The sequence below is a fragment of the Etheostoma spectabile genome, chromosome 12, assembly GCF_008692095.1.
Source record: "Etheostoma spectabile isolate EspeVRDwgs_2016 chromosome 12, UIUC_Espe_1.0, whole genome shotgun sequence".
Lineage (NCBI taxonomy): Eukaryota > Metazoa > Chordata > Actinopteri > Perciformes > Percidae > Etheostoma > Etheostoma spectabile.
The window spans coordinates 4,923,893-4,932,003 of NC_045744.1; the positions used below are offsets into that span (position 1 = coordinate 4,923,893).

The 8,111-nt window shown below is 42.9% G+C and overlaps 1 pseudogene; it reads right to left on the reverse strand.

Moving 5' to 3' along the window:
* LOC116698801 (contactin-associated protein-like 4) overlaps positions 1-8,111 on the reverse strand; it is a 421,932-nt pseudogene that overhangs the window by 395,604 nt on the left and 18,217 nt on the right.

Genomic DNA, 8,111 nt, shown 5'->3' on the forward strand with positions numbered 1-8,111 from the left:
ATGGCGTTTTGAGCTAACGTTAACAATCATCTTGTTATCTTGTGTTGTGTTTAACTGTTTTGTAAAAGACTTCACAGCAACTTTCTGGCCGATTGTTGCCAGTAACTTTCTGGAAATTTTACATTGAATTTGTTACAGTGAATGTAACACTGTCAATTGCATTTTACCACAAACTTGCAACTAGTTGACTTTCTACAGACTTAGAGTCAAGTCGGGACTCCAACATTACCACACTAACGTAATTCAGAATAGAAAATATGTTTTATAGCACTTTTAATGCGCGATTGTGTAAAGCTGTTCACAAGATACCAGCATTTTCATTTTTTGTTGTCAACTTTGCCAACCGTCTTCATGAACAACACTTATTAAAAAAAAACAACTAAAAAAGGGGATGGCAGTAGCTCAGTCCGTAGGGAGTTGGGTTGGGAGGGTTGTAGGTTCAAGTCCCCGTATGGCCCAACGTATGGTAGTGGACTGGTAGCGGGAGAGGTGCCAGTTCACCTCCTGGGCACTGCCAAGGTGCTCTTGAGCAAGGCACTGAACCCCCAACTACTCGGGGTGCCGTTCCATTGGCAGCCCCCCACACTGACATCTCTCCATTAGTGCATGTGTAGGTACTGAGCATGTGTGTGTAGTTCAGGCCTGTGTGTAATAACAACAGCCTGTAAACACTGTAATTTCCCCTTGCGGGATTAATAAAGTATACATTATTAATCTTAATCAAATTACAGTCACCATTATTAGCGTTGTTGTTAGCTTCCTGACAGTTCCACTTTTTGTAAGTGTTTTGTACTTGTTACAAGGATTTATGATTAAAGATGGACCTTCTAACTTTAACCACGGATTTCTACGCTTGCGCACATTTCACAGCAGCATTCATTCATCTTTCCATAAAGAAAGAGACATAAATAAGATGCTCAGAATAGCGCAGATGGTTGAGCAGAAGTACCAGAACACTTATGATTAGAGACAGAACACTTGCAGGTTCAGAGAAGCAAAAAAGCAGAAGTAACAGAGGCGGGAGCATCACATTGTTTAGCCTCTATAAAGACCCTTTACAAGCTGACGAGGAGTGGAGGTTTAGCTTTGAGCTGCAAGTTTAACAGGGACAGAGACACTGCAGTCTCTCAGTAGATCACATTAGAAGAATGGTACAGGAATGTCTCCTCTTAGCATGAGGATGAACATTTGTATGGGTCAAATCCATAAAAGTAGAGAAAAGAGCTTCTTCTTCAGATCAACAGTAGAAACAGGCTGAGGACTTCCCATCATCAGACTGTAGATTATTACTCTCCATCTCTTAGACTGAGAGAATTGTTAAAAACAGGACGGGAAATCACTGATTCTGAGAGGTGAAAATGATCCACCATCATGCTTTTCAGCTTTTACTCACTGTCCTTTTACAAGATAATGTAATAGACAAAGATAAAGATGCCTTTAAATTAAGATCCGTTCCCTGCTTCATCGTTGTTCCTGTTGCGTCTGTGGATATGAGACCGTGAGTGTCAGAGTGGAGTCTAACCACTGAGAAGCAGGTTCCATGTTCCCCATGTGGAAACAGGTCTGTCAGCTGTAAAAGCACCACATCAGATGAATGAACAGGCTGATAAAGTGGATGAATGAATGATGTAATGACGTGGTGTTATGGAGATGAATGGCGCCCTGGCTTGCTACAGGCTGGATCCTGATAGTGAGCGATCACTATTGCCAGGAGAAACCCCAACATTTCACACTTTATTCCTCCATGGATGATCGACTGCAATAAAAACATTATGTATTATACTCTAATGCAATAACACATCTTAATTGGGCTTGTTTTAAGTGACTTCAGTAAATTAACGTTTTTTTTTTTCCTCCAAAACGGGGGATGTATCGCTGCAGAGAACTAATTTACTTAACAGCAAAATCCACATGGTAGACAACCAGACCAATAGCAACAGATTTATGAATATCATCTTCTCAATAAATATTCACAGCTCTCCTCCTCTTGAGCGCCGAACCGTGAGCTAACGCCAACGCTGCCTCCATCTGAAGCCTCTCCGTTAATGGCTGTTGTTCTCCAGCGCCGAGATAAGAGCCAATTACCCTGATTCGGATTCACACAACTCCAACAAGGCTTTAGCTTCGATTACTCTGTCAACGTTGGGGTGCTTCATCTCAACAGCACACCTTCTTCATCTGCCTCTCCATATCCACCTCGGTCTGATGATTTCACTTTTTAAAAGAGCATCAACACTCCATTTGGAGCGACCCATTTTAACCTGTCTCTTTTTTAACAAGTTAAATTATACAGATGTCACAGCAGCATTAGATTTTGCTCAAGCTCAACTGTAATACGTTGGCATAGTTATATTATAGTGACAAAGGACACATTTCCAAATAAATATATTGCATTTGTTTGTTTTTTTGCATTGTCAACTTATCTCGTAATCATGAGTTCCTATCGCATAATTACTAGAAACGATTACAGATCCTGTGATTACGTGAAAATGCAAGATGTAGTTATCAACAAGACAAGACTGGGCAAAACAGATCACATTTAATCTGCTTTATGTCCTTCTTGGTATGAGACACGGGGATGGTAATGTTACTTAATGTGGATGGCATAAATATTAGTGTGTTAACACTGTGCGGGCATCTCAAGTCGTTTTTTTTAGATGGAAAGCCCACTATGACCTGCTGGAAGACGCTCTTTTACTGCAGGAACACTTCCCAAATAAGGAAATATAAGCAGATTCAATACAATTGATAACTATACCTCAGTAGCGGCACTTCATGTTACAGCACAAATACCTAATAAGCTGTACTCTGTATCACATGAGAATGTAGCTTAGCAGATATCTGCAGGGAGGGTGCAACACTAAAGGCTCTGTCTCTGAAGGTACAGAGTCTGGTGTGGGGAATGGAGAGCAGGCCAGCGTCTGAGGACCACAGGTTTCAGGGTGAAGTGTACGGATGGAGAAGGTCGGAGAGGTACGGTGGGGCCAGGGCATGGAGGGATTTGTAGGTGAGGAGGGGGATTTTATATGTAATGCGGGACTTAATCGGGAGCCAGTGACGGTGGGTGAGGTCCCAGGTGGAAGAGTTTTGGACATACTGGAGCCTGTTTTGGGTTTTGCTGGGGACCACAGTAGTCCATACGGGAGGTCATGAAAGCATGAATGAGGGTTTCTGCCAGAGAGTCAGAGAAGGATGGCTGGAATCTGGAGATGTTTTTGAGATGAAAAAAGGATGATTTGATGATGGATTTGATGTGAGAATGGAAAGAGAGGATGGATCCTGGTTGCAGACCTCAGAAAATGGGCCGATGGGCAACATCCACGATGAGATCTACAACCTTCTGGAGCAGTGTGAAGTTGAGGTAGTCCAGTAGAGATAGAAGTCCGGTGGCTAGTGTACAGCTGGTGGAGTCCACATGGATATTAAAGTCACCAAAGATTGTGGAAGAAGACCTTCGAGCAGACAGAGGTGAGTAGCTCACATAGCTCAGACATGAAGGTGGTGGAGGCTTTAGGGGGACGGTATATATATATATAGGACAATCTGCTGAGCCGACCCAGTTAGACTGAACGCAAGGCATTCCATAGAGGTGACATTGGGTTCTGAAAGCTTGTGGACCAGGAAGTCCTTTTGGTTACTGCCAACCCTTGGAGTGGGGCTTCTGGATGTAACCATAGCCGGGTGAGGTGGCTTGGTTAAGTGCCATGTAATCCTCATGATTTTGCCAGGTTGCAGTTAAGCAGTACCAGTATGAATAAGAAGTGCTTTGTTGTTAATGCCGCGGCGTTTTGCAGCATTAATGAAGCAGTATTGTTTGTGGATGCTGAGTAAGAGGGGATGGGAGGAATGACACTGTCAACACATACTAAAGGTCTGAGGTTACTATGACGACGACAAGGTTGTGGGGTGGAGCGTCGTTAGGACAGTATAGCAGGTATGGTATGATCGGAGTAAAGAAACTTGCATCCCGTGGCCCTGGGCACATAACAAAGACAACGTAGGAGTCCGAGGGATTTTATGTCAGCAATGCAAGCTGGAGCGACGTAGCAGATGACGTTGAAGTTGCATTAAGGAATAATTTGGGAGCACCATTGTCAGAAGCGCAGAGAGGTAGTGGCCAACGCTAACGTTAGCTGTAAGTGTTAGCTATTTGCTAACACTTACTTATAAAAGAGGTCTAAAGCGAACAGAAGAAGCTAACAGAAGCTAGCCGGTGTAAGCAAACAGACTGTGGTACATGTACTTGACAGAGTCTGGTAGTCATGGCAGATGAAGGTCCAGTCTGGAGTTTGGATGGAGAGTCCACTGACGGGGTAATCCTCCCCTAGATCACTAGCTGGAGGTAAAAGCAGCTGAAGGAAGGTGACCAGATTTCTCAGACAAAATCCGGGGACATTTTCAGCTCAGAACCGTATATACCTCCAAAACATGTCATGTTTTTATTTTTGTAGAACTTAAAACGGGGACACTAGACCTAGAGCTGTTCTCATTAGGGGCTGGCTCTGGCTGTATTGAGCCTGCAGGTGTAGGGTGAGCGACTATCGGTTAGGTTTGGTCAGGGTTTTCTTTCATTCCAATATCGGGTCCGTCAGTCACAGTGAAATCCGGGGACATTTCCGGGGACAGGTCACCAAAAACGGGGACTGTCCCAAGAAACCAGGGACATCTGGTCACCCTAAGATGAAGATAACAGTTAGTAATGTACGTTAAACAGGCTGGCAGCAGCACAGAGTCCAGAATTAATTAGTCAAAGCAGGGGATATAAAGATGTTGTGCAAGGTCCCCATTCTTGACATTATGACAGTCTTTAACGCTAGATGTGAGATGATTGTCTTAAATATGGAGATGGTGTCAGACTTTAGTCTGTTCAAAGTCCTCCAGTATAAGGTAGGCACTGATTACCTAGTTTTAACTAGTTGTCTGTCGCCCGGTTACATAATGCAGCTTTAAGAAATCTAACATCAAAGTTGCATATATACATATGAAGAGTTTTACAGTACAGCTGCTTGAAAACATCAGAACACTCAGCTTGGCCTCAGTGACACCGCACCTCGAATAGTTTCTCTTTGATGATGAAATGAGTTGTCATTGACTGAGTTTGAAGTCTATAGAGGACAATTTGTTGCAGCTTATATAGAGTCAGAGTCCTGATGTACAGTCATGTAAAACTTTAGAGTCAATCTTGATTATTTCAATTGTTAGTAATAGAGTAGCCTATATTGACAAAGTTTCATTTACAGGATTGCCCGAATTTCTGCCGAGATGTCCCTCATTTTCAGCCAGATGCCTTACGCTTTCTTTGTGTTGCATTCTCAATTCTGGTCATTACCAAACATCCTCTGAGCTAGGAAATGTGGTCAGGCCACTTTACAGCCATCTGAAGGCCTGCAATTCTCTGTTCCTCTGAAGCCCCTTCTGAGGCTCTTCGTCCTTGCAGGCTCGGACTGGTGACGGATGAATTACAGTAGTCTGAAGAGGTGAAATGAGAGGGAACATGCTGTAATCCCTGAGGAGACCATGCGTGGTGAAAGCACAGCCTCGCTGAGGTAGAGAGCCGAGCCGTTCAAAAACACAAACTTTTCCCCTGGCTGAGCTTTGCCATTTCACCTCCCTGAACACAAGGGACCAGTGGAGCACAAACACAGGCGGCTCAGAGGAAAATGGAGCCGCTACACCGCTGTTTTGGACAGAGAGCTTACCTGCATGTTAAACCACTGCAGCTTCATCCTCTGCACAAACTCCAAAACAAGCGCTTTCTGTCAGCCTCCACGTCTAATTGAGGGTAAACTTAGAATAAAAGTTTTCCTTTGACAGTTATATTTTAGGCACCCAGATTAACAGCAGAAGAAACCACAATTCCTCAACAAAGGACAATATTAGACAATAGGTTTTACTTTGAGAAAAAAAGCCCTTCCAAGCAAGAAATGTCATTCTGAGAAGAATTTAAAAGAATAAAGTTACAGAGAGTGACTCTGCTGTCCAATCTCTACTGACTTGCGGAATAACAACATTATCTGATCCAACAGAATGAGATTCAGCCTCCTATGTAACAATAAAGAAGTCAAAACTCAATAAGGCAGAAAACGATGAAGGTGAGCGGTGATGAACATAAGACTAAGGTAAGGTAATGCATCTTACCTAGGTCTGCAGGTAATACATCTTACCTAGGCCTGTAGGTAATGCATGTTACCTAGGCCTGTAGGTAATGCATGTTACCTAGGCCTGCAGGTAATGCATGTTACCTAGGCCTGCAGGTAATGCATGTTACCTAGGCCTGCAGGTAATGCATGTTACCTAGGCCTGCAGGTAATGCATGTATAGTGTAGATTAGATTACATTCAACTTTATTGTCATTACACATGTGCAAGGCAACGAAATGCAGTTTGGGTCTAACCAGAAGTGCAATAGCAGTAAGTGCAGGATATATACAATGGTTTCATAAGTGCATAAGTGAATAAATATGGAAATGAATACTATTCTAAACAGAGTTTTACAGATGGGTTTGTCCTGTGAATATACAATTTAGATAACAAGTAATGTGAGCAAGATTTACAGCTGGATATGAACTGAATATAATATACAGGTGGATATTACTATAAGTAGAAATTTTACAGATGGTACAATGAACATAATATACTAATGGTTTACAGAGTTTACAGGTGAATATGTACTATGGATATATATACAGGCGGCTATCATTATAGACAGAATTTTTACAGATAGATATAAGTTAGCCTAAATCTCCGAGGCATCCTCAATGATTACACGCGATTAACCAAACGCACACACTCGATATAAACTGGCTGGTTATCCTCCAGACAGCAACACACGGCTCTTTTTCTTTCTCTCTTTTGCACCGGGTGGCGTGCAAGCCTGTTTGCGGTGTGAAGCGTGTGTCCACCAAAGAGTCCGCAGCACAGTCTGATAACTTTAGACAACATAGGAAATGAAACGGGAACCGGATGGAATTCGGGAGTCTTACTCTCGGGATTTTGCAGGACGGGATTTCTTCGCGGGGGGCGGTCACGTGATGGGAATATGACAGGATTTTTTTTCATGGGCTCTGGACGGGATGGGAGCAACAACTGAGTCCCGTATCACCCTCTATCCCCTGCCACCCATCCCTGATAGTGTTGATGCCTCCTGGCCTTCAACCCCAATCCAGCTAGACAATACCAGATAATAACCTCATTTTGTACAGCACAATCTGTACGAGCAAGAAAAAAAGCCCACACACAGATTCCCACAAACAGCCTCCTAATGCATACACCACTCAGCATCAATCTACCGCATGCCTTTGAAAGGATGAAACAATCCTCCTCAGTGAGGCTCATCACGCCGAGCAGCCATGTAGGAGGCTGTGTGGGAGACAGACATCAACCAAATGAAGTCATCAAAAGCAGCATTTAAAAATCTCTTCATCTTCCAAACTGCCAGGTTCAACTCGCATAAACACAGCCGAGAGAGTTGAAGCAAGCCGTTGAGGCAGGGTTCAGCTCAAAACATTCACTGTGAATTATAATGCCAGAGTTATGCAGATTTGGAGGGAACGCTACAGGCTACATCACTCATACTAATGACTCCGGGAGGAGATCTATAATGAAATATCTAGTAATTCACAGGCTGCACTAAGTAAATAATTTGAATATATTTGCTTGTAAATGTCTCTTAATAGAGAGCAGCGGAGCAGCAAGTCTCCATGGGAAGAAAAACATGTTATTTTCTTCTGACATTCAAATAAAATACACGGCATTCACATCTTCCAAGTACCTCTGCAAATCTAATTTATAAAAAAAAATAAAAATGAAACACTGAATTGGACACTGGGGATTAATTCAATTTAAAACAAAACTCTGCATTGCACCAGTAGAGGGGCTTATACACTACAAACAGTTTTTATGCAAATGAGTGTTGGAGCAAAGGGAGTGGAAAGTTAAGCAACGCATCTATGTAATATGAATTTATTGTAGCGTGAGACTAGATACAGTACTGTCTGGTATTTTATCATATCACGACAGTGTGGTCTCCTCCTGGTGCTGTTGTTGTGTGTGTGCTTTGGGAATCTCTTGAAACCGTGACAACACATTTCAGGGCCACGCTCACATCCGATC